Genomic DNA, 22,658 nt, shown 5'->3' with positions numbered 1-22,658 from the left:
GTTGGAAAAGTGATGATATTTGAATAAATGTCAGTGTGATATGAGAGAAGAAACACAGACTGAGAACTAAAAGCCCCATGCTCCAGGTCCAATTCTGAAAATAACCAGTCAGGAGAGAAATCTAGATTTAGCCTGAGTTTACTGTGTGACTTTGGATAAATTACAAGCCAGGGGGGATATTGGCTATGTCAGATTCCTAGAGAGATTGAGAAAGAGATTTGAAGTCTGTGGATGTTCTTTAAAAATTCTGTGTTGGTCTAGAGAATGCATTTTTTTTCTTATTGCTGGGGTCCACTGTATATTTATAAATAACTAACAACATGTTTTCATGCTCCCTCAATGACATAACTGTATACGTGCTTATAATGTGTACATCCTGTGGAACTGTGGAGGAAAACAAAAAAAGAATTAGAGGAGCATTAGCTAAGAATTGAAATTTCAAATTTTTAAATTACTTAGGTAGCTATAGGCAATTCCTTTTCTCTGAGATTTATAGTCTCATCTGTGAAAAGATGGACCAAATGAGATTATCTCTGAGGTTTTTTGCTTTTTGGTGGGGAGGGGGAGGGTGGTTTATTTTACACACAAAAACCTATGATCACAAATATGTACACGGTATATACGTATATGTCATCATATTAGTTATGTTATGAAATGTAATGCCACAGGCAATTTCATCATAAGAGTATTAGTTTTGACAATGTGCAATACATTTTTTTTTCATTCCTAGGACCCTAGATGACTGTGTTGAAGAACCTTGGTAAATGCCTTGATCTACTAAGGAGATTCACAACATAAGCTTGATATTTCTTGAGTTGTAACCATGCTGGGATAAGCCCCATATCTCTGTTTCTGCATTAAGTTGTGAAGAAAACAATGTAAATCTTCCCAATGGCTTATTTACATGCCTTTGAGATACAAGATCATAGAATATTAAAACGGCAGGGGGGTTTAAAGGCCATCTAATCCCAACCCCCTCATTTGACAGTGAGAACATTGAAACCCAGAAATATTAAGTGGCTTAAATCAACTAAGGACACAGAGTTACTTTGGACCAAGGCTGAAGATAGTTTTCAGGGCTTGTAACTCCTCATCAAATCATACATAATCTTTCATCACTTGCCCATTCACATTAATGAGTTTTATGGCTTTAATATTTCTACTAAGTTTGATAACATTTGGTTATAAAATCACGTTAGGTAGAAATTTTATAAATTTGATAATGACCTTGTTTAGTTTTGTCTAGCATATTTTTTTTTTTACTCATTTCCACATTGATGAAAATAATCAGCCTTGCACATGAACTTTCCATGCTTTCAGAGGAAACATCTCAAAGCTGGAATATAAAATCAGCAGGCCTATTCATAGAGGGGTCAAAAAAAAAAAAAAACCAATTAGGACACAAATTTGCTATGAACTGATGGCAGAGAAAGCATTCCAGGAGCAAACAGCAGCCTAAGTAGATGAGTCTATCTATGGTCCATGGTGGGAAGAAAGAGCAGGCTGGTTTGGCTGGAGAGTGAAATACATATATGCACAATTCCCTAATATCTGATTGTTGTGTCATGTGGCCTTATTTGCCCAACACCCAAAAAATTTGGCAGATTATGAGGAAATCAGAATTGTCTGTGGGTAAGAATTCAAATAAGAATTCTAACAGGGCACTGAGAAAATCTGGGGAAAATCCAGATGGTTCTTTTAGATTGCCAAAATAAAATGATTTGTAATATGCTTTGAATAATCCAAATTTGATTTCTGATATCATTCTTAATTTTCAAGAAGCTAGAAGGTTGGTTTATCTGAGTGAGCTAGTCAGGTGTAATAATCAAAACAATTATTAATGTGGAGAAAAAATTGAAATTGAGCGGATGGTTTGCCCACGTGTAGGTACAGTGTTTGATATGAAAGAGATTTTGTGCTTGTTTGTTGGAATTGACCTGGGGTGGTTGGGAAATGATATGGGCCTTAGATCAATATAGACACAAATCACTTTTTCAGTATTTCCAACAACTTGTGACCCTCCATCTGGGTTGAGAATATACAGAATGATTGTGGAAACAGAACAGTTCTCTATTTGGCCTGATCTGCCGACCTTCTGGAAGTTCTCCCATAACTAACTCTAGTCTCACAGGTAAAGGAGAGGAAGGACAATAAATAAAACCATGTTTGTAAGTAGACCCCTGGCTGATATGAACACCTCCCCTGTGTGTCTAAAACTGTAATACTGCTGGATTCAGACAGAGTCCCCTGAAATGAATTCTCTTGCAATCTATTGTATGTCTCCAGCTAAGTCCCGGCAGATATGCCACTCCCCAGGCTGGGGAATGAGGCTTCCTTGTTAAGGTGGCCGAATTATAAAACAATTGAGTCACTCATCAATCCAAATTATTTGATATAGCTTTAATTAGCCCAAACAAGAGACCCAGTAGTTATTATAACTCACTATAGAAAAAGGAAAAATCAACTCTTTGTTTACTTCTGGTGCCCCAGACACATGAAGACACACCAAAATAACTGCTATTTATTTTACAAGATGGAAAAAATATTGACTGCCCTCTGGTCATAGAAGGCATTTTCTTTTGGGATTACAAGTGCAGAGATGAATTAGGTACACTTAGGATCAATATCTGTTTCTCTTCTTGGCTCAAGATGGGATTTGTCAAAATTCGAGAGCAGCTTCTATTGAGTGTCAGCTACAAATCCTTCCACTACTGAGTCATACACCTATTCAGGTTGAAATATAAAAGGCAAAGGGCTTTTTCAGCTACAATATCTGGGGTCAGGATAGTGAATCGCCTTCTCTGCCTTTTCCTTTAATGAGCTTTAGTTTGATGAAGTGACCTTACGGGCAGAGAATTGAAGGGAGGGAAGGGTCTGTACTAGCAACGGACAGTGACTCCTGGGGATGGAGAGATGCAGGCAGGAAATTCACTATGAACTAGGAAGGAGAAAGAGAGGGAGGCAAGAGGGCAGAAGAAACTGTGGATGAAACTACTTTGGCCAAAGATATTGGAACAATGAGGCTAAATATGGGGGAGAAATTTGCTTTCATTCTAATTTTAGGACTGCAACAACCAATCAATGCAATTTTCAACATATTTACTATCCTTGGGGATTCCAAGCCTTATAAAAAATGTCTCTCCACTTATGTAGAGTTTAGGCAAGAAGATTATCAGATATGCCATAGGCCAAGCCAGCGAGGGTGAAGAAAGAATTTGTAAAGCTATTTCAGACGTTTCCAAAGCAGGTTTTTAGAGGCTGGTATTTCACAGACTAGGACACAGATGGATATCAGCTAACCTAAAAAGTTCAGGTGTAGAAGAGAATGCTTAAATTCACTTTTGGGCATTCTAAATAATCAAGAATTTACCAGGATTAAATAAGTGTTTTACGTGTAATTAGAAAAAAGAAGAAAGAGAAACAAAGTTCCTGACCTAAGGAAGCAAGCCTTTAGATAAGCATACAAAGCCAACCACAAGGTTGTGCAGAATAAAGAATGATGGAAGCCAGGGGTTGATAGGCAACAATCAATGAGCCATCAGTAGAGATGCCACAAGTATTATGGAAATCAGACAAAGGAGGAAGCTGTGTGGTGTGAGGTAAGTCCACTGTGAGGAGATGGGTCTTCACCTAGACCCTGGATAGAGAATTAATTTGGAAATGTAAAAAGAAAGAGCTCAGAAAACAAATGTGTAAAAAGAGGTAAAGAAAGAAATGATCACGGTGAAGGGGAGGGCAGCAATGACTTATCCCTGGTGGCAAGGAGAGGATGTGCTAGGGAGAAGAGAGACATGGGCACTCATATAGTAGAGATACCAATGAACTTAATCTTTATTCACCAAACTTTAGTTTTTCTTCTCTAAAATGCCTACTACATAGAAACATTGAGAAATTAAGGGGATGACATATGTAAATCACTTACCTTAGTTCATAGCTCAATATGTAGAATTTTCCTTTTTCTGCATCTATCCTCAACTTAGGCAAGGAGGCTGAATCTTATTCCAAAGTTGTCTTATGTCTTGTAGTTATTGCTAATGAAAATCAATGCTTGTTTCACTGACACATGGTAATATCTGAGGGGGGCCTTGACCTATAAAGCACTGTTAGTTCCTATGGCAGTTAATCTCAGATTGCTGTGCCTTTGGAAAATCTTATGTCTGATTTTTTTTTTTAATTTTATTTTTTTCTCCTGTCAGATTGGCAGCTCCCACTTTCTGATTCTGCCATTTTTGTCTGTGTTGTTTCTTTCTAATCTGCCATGGACTAGGAAACCACTGTGAGAATACGCCAAATTCATGTAAGCCTAAATATGGGGATTAAAGATGAAAAAAGTCAATCAGCAATCCAGAAGTCTCCATATAACTGGACGTTTGTTTTATGTAAACCCTGATGTATGGTTAGTTTTAAAAATATCTCCTTTTGAGTAACACCAAGAGCTTTAGATCCACTGTCGTTTGATCTTTTAAAACAATAAAATTTCACACAATCATGATCAAGGCTAAACTTTTGTAAAAGTGTGATGGTGGCAAATTTGGTAAATTCCTCTATTGTGTCAGTTATCAAGTAAGCTAATGACCTAGTCTCTTTCTCCAAAAATAGTTTTTAGACATCTAATTCTTACCTAAGGGTAAATGAATGGCATCAATTAAATATGGTGCTACTCATTTTGCATGTTAACAGAGATGTCTTCAGTAATCAAACAGAAGTTGTAATGGGAATCATAACCCTTTGACTAAAGTAGGCAGGATTCTTGAGAGTGAAGAAGTAAAAAGACCTCATTAAACCTCATCAGGTACGTGACCTTCCACCTTTCTTCTGCAGTCCTAACTACCAGCAAAGGAACGTCACAACATGCTGTTTGGTAATACACTTGACTGCCGGGTATCCTAGTGAGATCTCTTCTTTTACTTCTCCCGAACTCAACTTCCCCCAGATAGATGTCATGATAATTCTCCTTCCTCATGCTAAGGGCATGTCCTAGGAACGATTCACTTATTTTCAGAATAGGATTTAAAATCCTTCAGAGAATAATACCGCCTGAGGTTTGCCTGACTGCCTGGACTCCAGGCCTACTTCCTCTTTGTATTATATGGTGAAACTGACTAGGACATTTCCCACTGAGAAAGACACATCTTTAGGTCAGATTGAACCATACAAGAGAATTAATATAAAGCGGTAATGGTTCACAAGCCAGCTCACTCCTTGAAATTTCAGCGACTGGAAAAATTTGTCTCCTGTTTCCTTTCCATTCCCTTTTTTAAAAATTATAACTTGCTGAGGCACTAGCTAATACCCTTTAATCTCTTTTAATAACTGCCCTATCCTTGGTTTCTCTAAGATCCTTCTCAAAGTACCCACAAATCCAAGAATGCTCTTAAGACTGACTGACTGACGGATCTCTCAGCACTGTTGATTTACTGACATGATGTTTAATCCTCCAGCCTCTATTCTGAAGGATGTAAACTCTTTCTAGGCCCAAGAAATGGCAACCTCTTAGGAAATTTGGGAACAAGGCCAAGTCTATTTTTAGCTACCCATCTCACATTTCCTTAATGTTTTCTCTCTTAGAGCTCTTATTTTTCCCACCTAGCATCTTTTAATGGGCGTATTATTTTTTTCTGGAATGTGGGAGTTAATAAGTGCTCCTTCTCATAGGAATTTTACATATTAAAGGAGACCAAGTCAAATAGAAAACACATCTCTACCAAAGGAATCACAGGCACCGTGTCAGCCTCACAGGGAACACATTTATGACAGCTAGCCCAGCAAAATGTTCACAAGTCATTGTAGGTCAGTAGCCATCGAGTCCTTATTTTTGTAACACCTGTACACATTTTGGTTGAATGATGCCAAGCTTAAAAATGAGCCCCTAAACTCAGAAGCCATGTAACCTGGCCTTGAGCTGCTTGCCATCAGTGCCTTTCTTCAAAAGGGGTACAAATTTAATGGGAGGACGTGACAAAGCAGAGCAAAACAATGATGCCAGAAGTATTTATTAAAGTATATGCTCTGCTTGGCTCAGTGGAGGATAAATTAGGACCTAGAAGACAGGACCTCCATGCACGACATAAAAAGAAAACAATAGGCAGTATGATCAAAGCTGCAGTTTGAGAACTAAGTACCCAAGAAGGTTAGTGACAGGAGATTAATGAGGATCCATGTAGTCAAGGAAGGTTTTGTGAGACTCAAAGAGTGCTTCATGTTTAGAAACAAGTGAGACAATATAAGTTGGGGTGGGGCATGGAGAGAGAAAGGGAGAGAGAAAGAGACCAGTATAAACATGGAATGGGTGCAATAGGAAGAAGAGATCACCCTGTTGAAGTAGAACAGGTTAGAGATAGCTATTAGGTACAGAATATGGATTCTCTAGATGTTTTAGATTTAGAGGTGAATGGCTGATTAGACCATTAAGAGAAGAAAATGACAAGTCATACAGAGGTTTGATACATATTTGCTTCACCAGAAGAGATCTTGTTAAAAAGATAATGCAGGTGGGTTCTTCCCAAGAGAGGGTGGAATATAGGTAAGGTATACTTCTAGCATTCACCATCACCTCTGCACATAGCAATTTCACATTTCCCAAGCCTTTTCACTCCCCACAGTTCAAAGACCCTCATTGAATTGTACTTATAAAGGAGCACTATCCAATATCAATATAACAGAAGCTACAAAGGCAAGCCATATATATAATTTTAACTGTTCTAGTAGCTATAATTTTTAAAAAAGCAGTAAGAAACAGGTGAAATTAATTTTTATATAATTTATTTAACCCAGTATATCCAAAATCAATCAATTCAACATGCAATCACCATATAAGCAGGTATTAATCAGGTATGTTGCATTTGTTTTCTCATACTGCATTTTCAAAATCTAGCATCTATTTTACATATCAACTCAGACTGACTATATTTTAAATGCTCAATAGCCCCATATGGCTAATGGCTACCATATTGTACATTTCAGCTCTAGAGACTTACCAGTCTTCATTTTCAGAACTCTTGCCAGACCTCTCAGGTCACTGCTTCCTTCAAAGGCTAGTCCAATAAACTGATTCATCCTGATGCTGCTATTTTCTACATTAGCCTTCCCAGGTGATATTTTATCATAGAGTGGGAATTTTCACATTCCAAGGCAGCTTATTGAGAGAGACCACGTGGGCAGGGAGAATCTGTCTGAACTCACACCAGACTGAGTGAGTGGAAGCCTGCGTGTGAAATTCCTGTTACACTCTAAAACCTTCCCCACTCTCCCCAGCCCTGCAACAGGTTGTGCTTCCAATGTGGTTTTGGAGGCATTGGCAGGTATTAAGTCTGCATGGCCCTCTGTGCTCATAACATCCTCCTAGGACTCCTGGGCCTACAAATGGCATGAAGATGACCCTGAAGCACCCAGGAGGCCTAGTGTCACATGAACCTGTTCACCTCCTCCCTCTCTGAACAGCTGGTCAGTGCTTCCCTCTGGCCCTTCTTGGTCTATGCCTGATCTCCATGCCTGTGTAACAATCTTGGTCCATGCCTGATCTCCATGCTTTGTGAACTAGCTATGGAAATTCCCAAAGACTCTGGAACTAAGGTCTGAAAAGGAATGATCTCTATACAAGATCAGGGAAGTAGAAGCTTACTGCTCTGAAGCAAGTGCTTAACATGCTGCCTTGGGCTACTGCATTAGGGAAGGAAGATGACCAGGCTGTAGAACTGGGTACTGACTTGACAGACTACTGCAGGAGGATTGTGGCTGGGGTTCTGCATATAATGATTTAAAAAATTAGGTTGAAAAATATGAACATGCTGCAGAGGAGAACACTGGTCCAAAGGCGGAATCTTTTCAAGTAGGCTGTTTATATAGGGCTGTGCTTGCTTGAATTTGACCCCTTGCTGGGCCACTCACAAGGTGGTTGGCCTTGGGCAAATTATTTGATTTCCTAAGTCTTGGTTTCTCAAGGTAATCTGGGGTTATAAAAATAACCTTAGAAGATTGTTACACAGATACACTTAACGGAGTGTCTTCCCTAGAGTGTTTAATAAAGTATGGCTATTGAAAAATATAGATAGATAGATAGATAGATAGATAGACAGACAGACAGAGATAGTTAGACAAACAGATAGACAGACAGACAACCTAGCAGAAGAAGAAGAGAAAGGGGCAGAAGACCAGGTGACAGAAGATCAGAACACACATACTTATGCATTTACACATATGCACATTAAAGCACCATGTGTACACACAGACCCACACCCACGACCTTGCACACAAACGCACACACATACATGCATGTATAGCCTTGCTTTCATTCAGAGTGTTAGCATCAGTTTCCAACCTCTGCACCTGTAGCCAGCCAACAGTTTCCTACTTCAATACATCCCCCTCCTCTATGATCTCATAGAGTACTGCGGCCTCCTGTGTGCCCTGCCTCACAGCTCTGAAAAAGATAAAATAAAACCATGACCTTATTGGCAAAGAAAAACCTTGCCCTTTATCCACTCGGTGTGCAGACATTTGACTCTCTGGCCACACGACCTCATTGGAAGGGATTATGCTGCTTGTATATAAAACAGTGTGTCCCCTTACAGAAAACATCCAGAGGTACTTAGTGGAGACAGTATATTATTATTGGTTGAAAGACCCTAATGCCCCAGAGTCATCAAATCCTCCTTCTTCACTCACTCACTTGAGATGCTGCATGAACCATGTGTAATTAATGCTATATGACTAGATTCATTGCTACATTTTATTCCCACAAGTTGTGGAGGGGTATGAAAGGACCCGTATCATAACAGCATAGCAGGAGGCAAGGTGATTCAGTAGAATGTGTAAGAAGAACCAAGAAAGGCAATTGACAAGAAATTACTAGACCTACTGTGTACTGGCTGCTATGAAGTCCACAAGAAAAAGAGGCATGGCCCCGACCTCGAGGATATTCAATGTCCAACTCATACAAGTGAAAAAGCAATACTAAGAATATAATACTGCTTCTAATAAGTCTGACTGATCCATGTTAAGTGATTACAAAGTACCTGGCTCTTTAGTGTTTCGACATATACCTAAAGAACCCATACAGCAAGATCAGATAAATATTATTATCCTCCTTTACAGAAGAGAAAACTGAGAATTAGAGATTAACTTACTCGCTCCAGGTCACACAACTTGACTGAAAGACACCAATGCCCTAGAATATTAATGGAGTCAAAATTTCAACTGAGTATAACTGATTTAGAGATTGTATATTTAATTCCTATAGAGCTTGAGGTGAAATTCCTCCCAAGCACATACCTATTGACTTTTGTTTATATAAATCCAGTTAATCCTTCTGAAAACCAGCTCATTTGTTGCCTCCACCATAAAGTCTCTAAAATCCACATTCTCTGCCATCTTGCTTAAACACTTTCTTGTCTGACATGTTTAAGTCTTGTTTCTCCAACTAACCTGTAAGTTATCTGCACACTACATCAGAAAAGAGCCAATAGCACCTGTTACTATTAATACTAGTGGTATTAGCTGTTCCAGAAAAAGCACTGCTTAGTCATAGTTACCAGACAGTAGAGCACCGACTGTCTTGCTCCTCTGCGCAACACCGGTGCCTGCTCCTTACGGCATTCTCATAAAATATGTGTTGTTCAGCATGTGAAAGGCAGAGTGGAGCTGGGAAAGGGAGGTGTAAAAAAATCAAACACCCCACTTGCCCTCAAGGCAACAGCATCAACTGTGGATTTGTGGCATTCCCCATAGGTCTGTGGCTTTCCTTCAATAAATATCATTTATAATGCAAATCAGAAAGTGGTAAGTGCAGTAACGGGAATGCCAACCATCATGAGATCTAGAAAAGAGAGAGGATGTGGAAATAGATCAACACCAAACTTGAAAAACATGACTTCATTTAATTAATTTACAGTACCTGGACACTTAGCTTTCGATATTTGCTATTTCATTTAAAGATGCCTGCATTGATATTGGTGACTGATTTGGTTTTGAATTTAAAGAATTGCCAATAAGGAAAGGAAGAAGGGTAACCATGATTTGACTGGTGTGATCTCTTTTTCTACTTCCAAATCCATTTCATTTTTCAAATGAAACCACATCTCTCTCATTTCTGTCATGAACTTCCCAGTGCCTCACACAATGATTTGAGTAACTGTGTACCTTAAATATTCCCTGGGGCCTGTCACTCACGGGTCCTGAGGTGGGTCATTGTACTATATTTGCCTTTAAGGTCAGAGAATTAACATGTCCCTCCTTCCAAGAGGAGATCTCTGTACTGTTCTCCATGAGTCCCAAATGGGATGCAGAAAGGGCACATGTCCACATTACATATTGTTGGGTCACTGCATTTTTGCCTATTACTCTTTGCCTCACTGTGGGGCTCCCTTCAGTGTGTGACTGGCTTGACATCTGCATGCAGCATCACTACTGCTGCTGCCAGTGGGGAAACCCTAAGCTTTTGGACCCTAACTCTGGACCCCTTCCCAGGGAGTTATTAGTGTCTGAGGAGGGCTGGGTCAGGATGGGTTTAAGTATAGCCTCACATTACCAGACTGCTTATTCTGACTACCCTTGTCCAGTCCTGTTTTTCTTCTCTGTAATTAGCTTTTGTCAGGCAATACCTATCAATCACAAGTTATGTTTACACACGTTGTGTGCAGGAGTTGCGGCCAAATGACCCAAACAGGTCATGACATTTAGAAAGGTCTTGTCTGCTCAGAGCACCCAGAAGTCCTCCATGGGTAGGAGGTAATGTCCAACCCTGCATGTTATCCTATATAAGTGTCAGAGTCACATTCTGACAAGTCACTCATCGTCCCATGAAGAACAGAGATTTCTAGCATGACTGAATTGTGAAGTGACAATTTCTCCTTCCTGCTATTTATTTTATATCTATATAAGACAACAAAAAGATTCCTTTTACCCTATCACATATGTGCAAGATAAAATGATGAAGGAGGTCTTTGATCAATTGTTTAAAAGCTGACATAGACCCTGGGTAGTGACTTCTTCGAATTAAAACAAAATTATCTCATAAAATTATTGAGAAATAACCATTATTAATACCAATAAAAATAATGAAGTTATTATTTCCTTTTTGCATAAGTGTTCCTTGGATAAATATGAGCATTTTTATGTAAAATCCTGAATATTTTCATATAGTTTATCTAACCTGGGAATTTTTATTGCATATGATCAAACTCTTCTTGAAGATATGCCGGACAGAGAGCTGGGGGAAGCTAGAGATGTGGAGTCAAGTTCAGCAGGAGACCATGAAAGTAACTCAGAGAGGAGTGCTGAATGCAACAGATGAGCCACAGAAGAATTTGACGTGCTCAGGTGAAAGGAGCTGGAAATTTGCGGTGGATTTAAGGCTGTGATTCTAATTCGTTTAGAGTTCAATTACGGAATGGGTTTGGAGAGCATTGAGTACAATTGCTCAAACAATGGTTTAATATTATTCATAAAAAATATTCCAGATATTGTTCTATGAACAAAAGTCACTTGAAAATCTTGTTAAATAAAAATATAAGTTCTCAGTTTTCACCACTGAAGCATAACCTCTAAGAGTAAGGGTCAGGAATCCATATTTTTCAAGAAATTCCCCAGGTAAGCCTACCTAATATACAGGAGGTTTGGAAACTAATTTTAACATCTCAGCAACCTAGTCCAAGGTGACACTGCTCTAGGTACAGGGACATAAGAGGCTAATGCAAAATAGTCCATCTTTGGACCACTCTGCTTTGTTAGAATAATCTACCTCATAACGAGCCAAAATGCATCTCTCCACAATGTCCATCTCTGAGTTCTGCTTCTATCCCTTGGGACCTCACAGAACAAGCAGAATCCTTTTTCTTAATGATTAGTGATCTCATCCATAAAAGAATCAGAATGTCTTCTGATCCCCTGACCAGCCCAATGCAACCCTGGCTATCCTCTGCCAGGGTCATGGCTTTGGGAGAGATCTGAATATCATTTTGGAACTCTTTTGAAGTGTTGGAGAAGCCATGGCTATTATTTTAATTCTGCGTCCATATATAATATAACAACTCTTCAACCTCGAGGCTGAGCTACAATCCACTAAATCAGCCTTCTCCTATCTCTTTTTCTTGTTTGTACTGCTGTTTTTCCTTCTTTCATCCCACATCCTTCAAGGTTCTTTTTTTTCCCCTTAGCTTCCCTGCAGCACAGATTTGCACATCAGTAAAGGAGCCCGAAGAGATGCTATTTCTGCGGATTCCTTCTTCCGTGTTGCAGAAGTGTCCAGAGGACTCAATGCCTCTTCTCTTTAGGTAACTACTCTGGGCTTTCTCTCTCCCAGGTGAATCAAAACCATGGGGTAGAGAGCATAGGCCAGCTCCATGCCACTGGTTATAGTGTTTATTTTTAACTTTAATCCTAGCTTTGGCCTTTGGTAGAAATTGTGCTAAATATATATTCCATATTATTTTTCACCATATCAAACACATTTGATTTGAAGTACAAGGTACAAGAGCAGCAACAACGAAAATCAGTTGCTACACTGAAATGATCTCTTGTGCCTCTATCTCCCTCAAGAACACTGAAGGGATGAAAGTCACTTATTCTCAAACCATCAAACCCCACACAGCCACACCCAAAGTGTGCGGCAAATGTATGTGTTTGCTTTATCATAGTGTTCCCAACTCCATGCGACTCCTCAAACACATGAAAACCAAACTAAAAGTACATTAAATAATTACATTTATGTGTGCCACTGCACTGCTGAATGTTTCCATGAACATTTATCATTTGGGTCATGTACTACAATATCCATTTTTGATACAGTGCTAGCAAATAATTTGAACAGATGATAAAATGCTTAAGATGTTTTCAGAGAATGTGGATAATGTGAGCTTGTCTCAGGATTTACATTCACACCCTTGACAGCTACACATGCTGCTTCCACTGAAATCCAGCCTTGTCCCTCTATGACTCAATCTTTACCCCCATGGGGATGGTACACTAGCTTCGTGCTAATCCAGACAGACCTGAGTGAAAAGATCTTCTTGCTGCTTCTGCCCTAGTTGGCTGCCCCTCACCCTGCCCCAGGCCTATGGAAGAGGTTTCCAACTTTCCCACTGTGTCTTCCAAATCATTTTCTGGAGATCTCACAGCCAATATCACCTATCTGCAGGGGTTCTGGTCACAGGGCACCTGCCTGTTCCCCACCTGTACCATTCTGACCTGGAGCCCCAAATCATTCTAAAAGAAGCATTTGGGAAAATAAAGAGTGCCAGTGTGTGCGGGTGAGGCCCTGGGTTGTGATGTAGGAAGAGTGCTCTGATACACTTGAGTTCACATCTAGCCTCTGACAAATACTGGCTGTGTGATCTGCAAGGCTATGGGCTCAACAGTATCGACCTCACAGGATGGTTGTGGAAATTAAATGAGCTAATATATTTAAGATGAATGGCAATTGGGAACCTAATAAATATTAATTCCTCTCTGCCTCTCTTTTCCTCACTCTTCATGTACATGTGACATGAGGAATGAGAGCTTGTCTCTTCCTAATGTAGCTAAATGTACCTTGCATTTGTACAATACTTTATAAAATACAAAATACATTCAGAGGCCTGTCACCTTCGCAGTTATTCTGTACTGGGAGGAGCAGATGTCATTATTCTCATCTCTCAGGTGAGGAAATAGAACCTAACGGAGTTAAATGATTTGCCCAAGGTCCCAGGCTCTGAACTCTTGAGTATAGTCAATACATATTCCCAAGAGATTATCAAACAATCTGAATATCCGCTGGAGGAGCCACCAATGGTCATTCCATATTCCCAGCAGGCTTTGCATTCCTTAGTAAACAAACTCTTCCATCCCAGATTAGTTCCTCTGAGGGTTTGCATATAGCCACCTGACAAATGCATCCACGTGAAGGTGCCAGGGGCTGATAATGACTTAATATGTTAACATTGCACAAGTATTGACATTTTAAAAAGGAGAGGCTCTGGACATGCCTTAATGTAGGGAGAGCAAACAGATTCCATTCTGAGTGCCAGCTCTGATCAGTTAGTAGTGGCCGGGCAGTACTTTTTTGAGAAGGACCGGAGGCTTTGTCGGGGCACAGAGGAAAGCCTGTCCTGACCCATGGTCAACGTCTGCCATAGGTGTGGATGGCTCCTCACCCCCTAGCTCTGATTCTGGATCCACCAGAGACCACCTGGGGAGCTTCCCTGTCCTCTACCCTTCCAACTTTGACCTAATTCCCTCAAGATGTGTCAGATGAGCTGGAGGTGGCAAAATGGGGCTTAGAAAAGTTCCCTGCATGAGTCCTAGTGTCTCCTGAAGTCTGGGTTCTCTCATGATGACCACTAAATGAAATACTAGATGTGAAAGCACTTTGAAAATTATAAAACACTGTTCGGCTATGAGGTGTAATCGTTATTAGCCCAAGCACCACAGCTGACTGGAGAGGCGGAGAGATGGCTCTTGGTGGTCAGGAGTAACTTATTTTGCCTTTACCTTATACCAGAATGAGGAAGAGATTTATTTTCTGGGGTTACCTTCTTCCTTCCCTGTCTTTTCTCCCCTCCTCTTGACCCTCCAGGAGATGAGACAAACGAGCTGGTCCAGCGGCATTTTCTGCTCCCTCCCAGGCTGGTATTGGCATCATTATCTGAATATCAGCAATAACAGATAGGAGCGGCAGATACCAATGTTTCATTACCTTGGGCGCCGCTGGGGATTGCTGCCCGGATATTTGGATTCACATGGCCTTCTCTCTCTGAGACTGACTTTGAAAAAAAAAGTGAATTTGCCTCCACAGGTTAACCAGTGCCGGCCTGAGGGATAGAGCCCCACTGACCTCTGTACTGCCCTGGGTCTCATCCTGGGCCATGCTTGGTGTCACCTGGTTCTGTCCACAGCAATGCCATGCTCATATTTCTAGAGTCATTATATTGTTTGCACCAGTAAGAATAAGCTTATCCACCCAGCATGTAGGGCCCTGCATAACCCATTCCTGACTTTCCAAATTATCACATCTTCTCTTTGTCACTTACCCTTTTCTTCCAGAAAGCAGGGCTATCAATTGTGCCCCACAGGGGTTAGGCATATCTTTTCATCCACACAGCTTCCTGAGCTGTCTTTTCTTCCTGGAATGTCCAGTCTCAAGTCTCTACCTACTGAGTTCTTCTACCCTTTGTTCAAAGTCCAGCCCACATAGCACCTTCATGAGGTTCATAACAATCTCTTTCAAGCACAGGTCGCATTCTCTTCCTTTTAAATAAATGTTTAAAAGTAGCTAGCAATTATGGAGTACATACATGGGCCTTACAGTGTGCTAATTTCATATCCATGATCTTAGTTGATTCTCATAATAACCCTATGATTAGGTGCTACTATTAATCCAATTTTATGGGCAATGAAACAGAGGCCCAGAGAAATCAAGGAATTTTCCCTCAGTAAGGCACTGAGTAAGTGTCAGAGCTAAGATTAAGGCCTAGCTCTCTACATCCAGGGCCCATGCCCAGAACCTGCCTATGCCAGGGTAGACCGAAGCCAGCCCTGAGCCCCAGGAACACCTCTCTTGTTGGCATATATTATATTTCACTCGGTCTGAGAAGTCACTGTGATCTGGTCTTTAGCCCCTACCTTGATTATAAACTCCCGTTTAATCAAGAAGAGATTCCATCCTTCTCAGCATTGTCTCTCCAGCACACAGAAAGTGCTGAGTAACTCTGGGTTAAATTAACCACCCTCTGATTCTCTGATGCCAGTCTATTTCCCCTGGGCTCCACGTCTTGAATCCCCTTTCTCACAGCCCAATCTGCTTGTATGTTTCAACTAACCACTTCTCCCTGTAGCCTCTCCCAAATAACAAGTAGCTTTTCTTGCACCTTCTTTATTTGTGCTCTGCCATTTATACTCTCTATCCTTAATCACCTCCGCCTTTCTAAATCTTCTCCCAACTTTAAAACTCTACTCTGAGCCCACCTTCTCAGGAGACTCCTTTCTAACCCATATTAGGCACTATGGAGATAAAACTAAAGTACGATACATGAATTGCCCCTAAGGGTCAAACAATGGGGAAACAAGAGTTGGCCATGTGAAAAGCTAATAAAAGTGCCAAGTTACTTGTTCAAGGCAACAGTTCAGACAAAAATATGTGCTACGGAAGATCAGAGGAGGGTGAGAACATTGTGCATTCTGGAGGTCGGGTCGGTGGCTACGTGGAGGAAGAGGGGCTTAGAGGATGGTTCTAAGCTGGGCAAGTAGGAAGGAAAGGGAACACACTCCAGGTGGAGCAATAATACAATCATGTGGTGAGAATATGAAGCAAAAATGGCTTGTGAAAAAGGCAACGAGGAGACAGGTTTGATGAGTTGGAAAATTAGACTGAGAATGGGACAGGGAAGTCGAGGTAACCGAACGTGCCCATGTAAGCCTCGCTTCCATTGGAAAGTCTCTTAGTCAACCTCTCATTCTACACATGAGATAATGAAGCCCAAAGACAGTAACGTTGCTCAGGAATGGCAAAGTGGGGATAAATGTCAAGTCCATAGAATCCCAGGTCTATGGAGCCAAGCGGAAAAATCTTTGGAACTAAACAATACACCACCACCTCAGTTAGCTCGTTGGCTCTGAACTTACCTGAGAAACAGCACAGCTAAACGTTGGGACCACAGGCTTGAGGACTAGCGGTCCTGCCAACAACCTGGTGGCTCCGCTGGCCAGGTCGTTTTAACTTCTCAGAGCTTGAGCTTCTTCATCTGTAGGAAACAAACAAACAAACAAACAAAACACAATAAAGTTTACAATTATAGCTAAATTCCAGGATTCTGGTAGAATTTAATGTGACTGTGCTTTTTCTAGTGTTTAGCACAGTACTTAGCACATAAGAAATCCTCAATGTAAATGACCTTTTATATAAAACATGAGGGTGATAATGCCTCTTCCAAAAAGGTACACATTTTATGCAACTAAACAGCAAAGAAACGAAAACCAAGATTTTTGGGGAACTAGGAATCTATTCCAACTTAGATCTACAGTGGCAGGCAGCACAGCTCCTGCCTGCCAGCTACAAATTTGTAACTCTTGCAACTATCTAGCCCAGGGCACAATCCATCGCAGATATTTAATAAAGGTTTCTGAACTGAATGGATTTAAATTGGATCAAATTTAATTGGATCCTTTGTTTAAAATTTTAAAGTCTGCTTCTGAGAAGAGGCTGAATGGAACCGGTCTTAGGTTTGTTAATTCCAGCAAACAAACTTGACCTGTCTTTCCTTTATATTGATAATTCTCGACAGACTGCCCCACTATGTTTTCCCTCCTCCACTGCTCAGAGAGTTGATTGAACATGAAATCCACAGCTGTGGTTGGGGTTTGCTGGGAGACGTCACTGGCAATTACAAGGTTGTATTTTCTAGACCATTCTTGTCATGTGCCCCCAATGTGCCAAATGCTGTAGGCTGATACTCACACCCCATTTCTATTCTGCTTTGCTTTTCTCTCTGGAAACCATGTGGCCCAGAATCCTGGGCCAGTTACAGGCTGCTGCTAAGAGGCAATCACTGGAGACTGGAAAGCAGGAGGGAGGGGGAAGACATTTTCCTCTTGCCTCTGGCAATGACAAGGGATTTTGGGGGAATCGAAGGCTCAGGCAATGTCATTGAGGGTCTGACCATCAGGGTTGTGAGCTCCTTGGATCCTGCTGGCAGCAGAGAGCAGTGAGTCCAAAGGCTGCAAAACCTGCAGAGCTCCGGCCGCATCTGCACAGTGTACACCCTTGTGCACAGAGAAGCCCATGCTCTCCTGTTTCTCTGCCAGCCATTCTAGCACATGTGTAACTAGTTACCTATACTAAGTCCCCTTCTGCTTGAAATACCTAGAGTTTTCTTTTTCTTACCAGACACTGGCACAACACTGAAAACCTTCCAGCATATTTTAAATTATGAAAACAAGTTTTCATTAAGCTGTTAATGATCAATAACAACAAAATAGTTTAGCACTTCTAGAGTAGAAATTTTAAATAGCAGACTTAGAAGAAAATACCTCCAAAAAGAGAAGGGCTTCCTTTTAAACTGACACATAATGGGGGAAGTTTTGACCCATGGGCCCTTCCCCACATGTCTGAACAATCAGGGGAGAAACGGCCTTCTGTGAAAATGACATGAGTGGCCATCAGTGAAGTAAATGGCCAAGAGGAGAGGGGACCACATGCAGCTGCTACATTGGATACAGATTATGAGATGGAAGAGATGGCAAAGTTTTTTAGTCCACTGAGAAAACTCTGCCAGCTCTGACTGTCAGCCCAGGGAATGGCTCATCCATCTTAGCATTAGCAGGCCTCTGAAGCAAGAAGTAGCCTCAGAGAGGGGAGGTGGACTCTGTTCCTGAGCCAGGCTTCAGGCTAACCCTGAGGCTGAGATGCAAGCGGAACCCCAGTGCTCAACACCAGGAGTAATGTCCAGACTAGTTCCTATGCAACACTTAGAAAGAACTTGTCTCTACTCAATCAGATAGCTGCCATGCTCAGGCCTCTGCCTCCTGAGCAAAGCTAGATGTAACCCTGCACGGGAGGCAGGTGCTCAAAAGGTAAAATGTCAGATTGTGGCAAGATTCACTGTTTTGAGAGCACGTGTCCCTTAAAGTTATTGCTTTTTGCTTTGTTTTGTGTTTAGAGGAAAAAAATAACAACAACAAAAAAATCCAAACCTTTAATGAATCTAATTATATGTTTGAGTTATAGACTGGTTTTTAACAACAACAAAAAAATTAACAAAAAAGGGGGCTCATTAAGAGTCTTTTGTCTCCAAAACAAGTGTGTTTTCTCAGCCATAGAGCAAGCAAATTCTAATTGCTGGCTTCATTATACAGAAAAGTCTAAGTGTAACAATCAGAAGCCTTATTACACATACATAATTGAGTTTCATTGCAACTTATGAAAACATAAACTCTCTTAAACACACTTGCAGAAAATGTCGCATCATCAAATCAACACTTTTATTATACAAAAGTAATTGTGTTTAAAGACGCCAAACATATGTTACTTATACAAAAAAATGAGTTGTACTATGATTCAGAAGTCTAAATCTTGAATCCGAGAGCAATGTTTTGTTTGCAAATGCAAGGCAAAAAAAAAAAAAAAAAAAGACAAATTACAAACTTTACTAATGAGATGTAAGGAAACTTGTTCCGGAAATACTCTACTTTGGAAATTCAGAATTCTCAAATGCCCTTTCTTGGCCAAATCATCACAAGCCTCCTTTCTTCCATGCCTGGCTCCTAAATCTGTTTCTCATCCTACATATTCACAGTTTTCCTTAATCTGGTTTGAGTTCTTTCTCTATCTAGTGTAACCCACACCACAGTCCTTTGAATGTTTCTTTCATTAGCACCGTTAGTCCCTTTGCCCCATTAAAGTTCCACCGTTCTCCCCTTGTCACACCCGTCCTTCACTAATTCTTGCCCTCTACTTCTTATACTCCTATATCTGCACTGATGGACCCTTTAGAGAATCCTGTCCAGCTGCGCCCACCGGAAACTGGTAAGCACCAAGTCCTGCTGTTCTTTGCCCTGTTCTGCTGCTCTCTTACTTCTCCAGGCGACTCCCCTTCCCAGGACTAGCTACATAATTTGTGAGATCCAATGTAAAATGAAAATGCAGGTCCTCTTATTCAAAAAAGCAAGGAAAACTCTTTTTCTTTCTTCTGTCTTTTTACTTGCCATCCGATGTCATGCTCTGTCCAGTGCAAGGGTACTTGCTAGGCAAGTGCAGAACCTCACAGATACTCACTTTACCTCACATCCCAGTGCATGAGTGTGTGCCTGACCGCAGCCTTCCACTCCTGTGTGCCCAGGCTTGGATGGGTGGGAGTCGGGAGTGGGAGACAGAGAAGCCACCCAGGGGAGCTGGAACTGCCACATGAGCCGGGCTCCAAGTCTCCAGCACATGCCCTATTTTTCCACTGGACTCACTTACAAGATGCAGTTCAAAGATAAAATTATTAAAATTTCAAGATGGAAGTGGCAGAACATTAAATCTCAACTATGGGGCCCTGTGTGACTGCCATGATGGCGATCCTTCCCAGTGCCTCCCATTTTCCTTATATCTCTGGATTCTTTCCACATATCTCTATCCCCAGGTACACCTGCCCTTACCAACCACCCTGGCTGCAGATGAGCTGTGTCACACTTAACAGGTAAGTCAACAGCCATCCTAACTCCTTCAGCTGCTTTCCAAGCTATCTCTGTGCTCACATCAAGCCACACGCCTCACCTCATTCCTCTCTCTTGCAGAAGAAAAAATTCATGCATGATTCCAAAATAGGCTGTCTCCTGCCACACAGGAAGCCAGGCCATGTCTCTCGCTGCCACCTCCAAACATTTCCTTCCTCAGAGTTCTGCTCATTGCCCAATATGCTGGGCTTCACCAACTCTCTCATTCGTGCCTCCCAACAAACCAGTGCAGGGCATGTCCTTTTTAGCCTCATTTTTCATTTGAGGCTTGAGAGTTTACCGTAACTTGCTCAAAATTACATCGCTACTAAGCAGCAAAACCACAGTTGGAGCTCAGACTCCAGAACCTAATAGCACTTAGCCGCCATGCCTTGCTTCTGGCATTTTCAAATCATCTTTCTCTGCTGGCTTCTTTCTCCCAAATAGAAATTTACTTTGGTAGTTCACAACCAACAACAACAACAGAGGGTCACACAAAGAAAAAAACAAAAGACACCATTTCGTGATCCAGCTTCGTTCAAACGTTCACTCTACTTTCTTTTACTAACATATTTCTGGATATCACCATGCGTACCCTCTGCCATTGTTTTCTCCCTCCACACATCCTTCTCATGAAGATGTCTGCCCCTGGTTTGGGGACTTAGGGATTTTCTGACAGCTTCTGCTTTTCCTACTTGAGTTCCCTCCAGCCTAAAACACTGGTATCCACCTGTTTCTCTTACCCTTGTCTTACCCTTGTCCAGCCTTCTCTTACCCTTGTCTTGCCTTGGTCTCATTCTGTCTCTGCCATTCAGGCCACACCCAGAATGGTGGTGTCCCCAAGACACATCCTTGTCCTCTCTTGCTCTGTCATCTTCTTAGGTGACTCCAAACTGTGCATAGGCATCTCCTAGATGTCACACACACACTAATCCCACACTAATGAGAAAGCAAGCATAATCACTATCTACTCTAAATAAGATATAAATCAGACAATTTACACTTATCTCCTTGAATCCTTACCAGCTCTTCAAAGTAATAAGAAATCTGAAGTTCATGATCTCTATGTGCCTTCCCCACAGTTGTCCTGCTGAGCAGTCCAGAGCCAGGATTCCAGTCAGGTCTGCCAGACTCTAAGCCCATCTTCCACTAAGTGGAAAGAAGGAGAGATCACTGAACTAAGGGAGAGGCAGGGGTCCATGTTTTGCCCGCTCTACTTCATTATACACGGTATAAAAACAGGAGTATCACCTATTTTTTACAGCCAGAGCCTAACATTTTGTCTTAAGTTGCTGACTGACTGACAGCACAATTGACTGATATATTGATGTTTGCTTACCCTTTTGAAATCTTTCAAATATGCCTATTTCTGTTCTCTAATCATATCAGTAACTTTCAAATTAACTCATCTTAAAGGGTCTTAGCACCCTTGGGAAATTTAGTATTACTAATTTAATATCCTACCTTCTCATGCTGGGAGGTAGGTATTATTACTGCATAATTAAAACCATATTAATTAGATTTTTTCAGTCACCTGGATTTCATCAGACTCCAACACTGGGGATTGGGTAGCAGTCTATGTTATGAGATATGAAAGACATGAGAAAGGCCTCTCTGGCTGCAGAATATTGCACCCAGCTGGACTCCTAAAGTGGCTAACATTGGACAGCAATCCCAGTAGATAACACAACTCTTGCCCATGCAGAAATTGTTTTTGGAATATGACTATCTCTAGTACAGGCAAATCCAAGTCAATAAGTATTTGGGGACTTGGGATTTTTCTGGAATCCTTTAGAGAACTTCTCCTGTGTACCAGATGTTGTGCTGGGCAACAAGGAGGTGCATTGCTTAAACAAATTCTCCTTTAAAAACATCACTCACTATCTGGTAGGTTGTAGAAGGCTTCCAGTTACTCATCCCTGAAGCAGATATTTACAAGGCAGCAACATGCAAGTAAGTTACAATTATAGAGTAATTGTAGAAAGAGAACTTGGTTAGGAAGAGCTGAGATCTGGCTTGGATTTTGTCATTAAGGCATTGTTTGACCTTGTATATCACTTGCTCCCAAAAATTTGCTCTGGGTATGATGCCCTCTATTACCATTGCATGATCTCTAGATGGAAGAGAAGTTCAGAATGCCCTCAATGACATCAGAAAAGATAGAGATCAGAGTCTAGCACAGTGCCTGACCCAAGCCAGCACCAGTATTTTAGTTCCCAGATTTATACTAATCCCAGACCTAGAAGGTCTTTAACTGACTATCTCCCAGAGCAGAGTGGGCAAAGGAACAAAAGTGAACTAGAGTGCCTAGGAGAACTTCAAAGAGAAGGAGAAGCCTAAGATGGACTTCAAAGAGAAGTTAGGATTTGGAAGCAGTCGATGGAGAGGGTATGGCAGATGGGGTAAGAGTCCTGAGGAAAGACCAGCACATTAACCTTGCTGCGAATGACCTTTATCAGACACACAGATTTGTATATGATGTCTAACACCATTTG

At 41.2% G+C, this 22,658-nt stretch overlaps 1 long non-coding RNA gene across 1 annotated transcript in view; it reads right to left on the bottom strand.

Annotated features, from left to right (window-relative positions):
- The window catches only part of LOC107517388, a 288,260-nt gene that overhangs the window by 18,253 nt on the left and 247,349 nt on the right, over window positions 1-22,658 (bottom strand). Inside the window, exon 5 of the long non-coding RNA XR_001598494.2 lies at window positions 16,594-16,712. This is a non-coding gene — a long non-coding RNA (uncharacterized LOC107517388). The remainder of the gene's footprint in view (window positions 1-16,593; window positions 16,713-22,658) is intronic.

Source organism: Rousettus aegyptiacus, unplaced genomic scaffold (genome assembly GCF_014176215.1).
Source record: "Rousettus aegyptiacus isolate mRouAeg1 unplaced genomic scaffold, mRouAeg1.p scaffold_m13_p_12, whole genome shotgun sequence".
NCBI lineage: Eukaryota > Metazoa > Chordata > Mammalia > Chiroptera > Pteropodidae > Rousettus > Rousettus aegyptiacus.
This window is presented reverse-complemented; position numbering and strand designations above follow the sequence as displayed.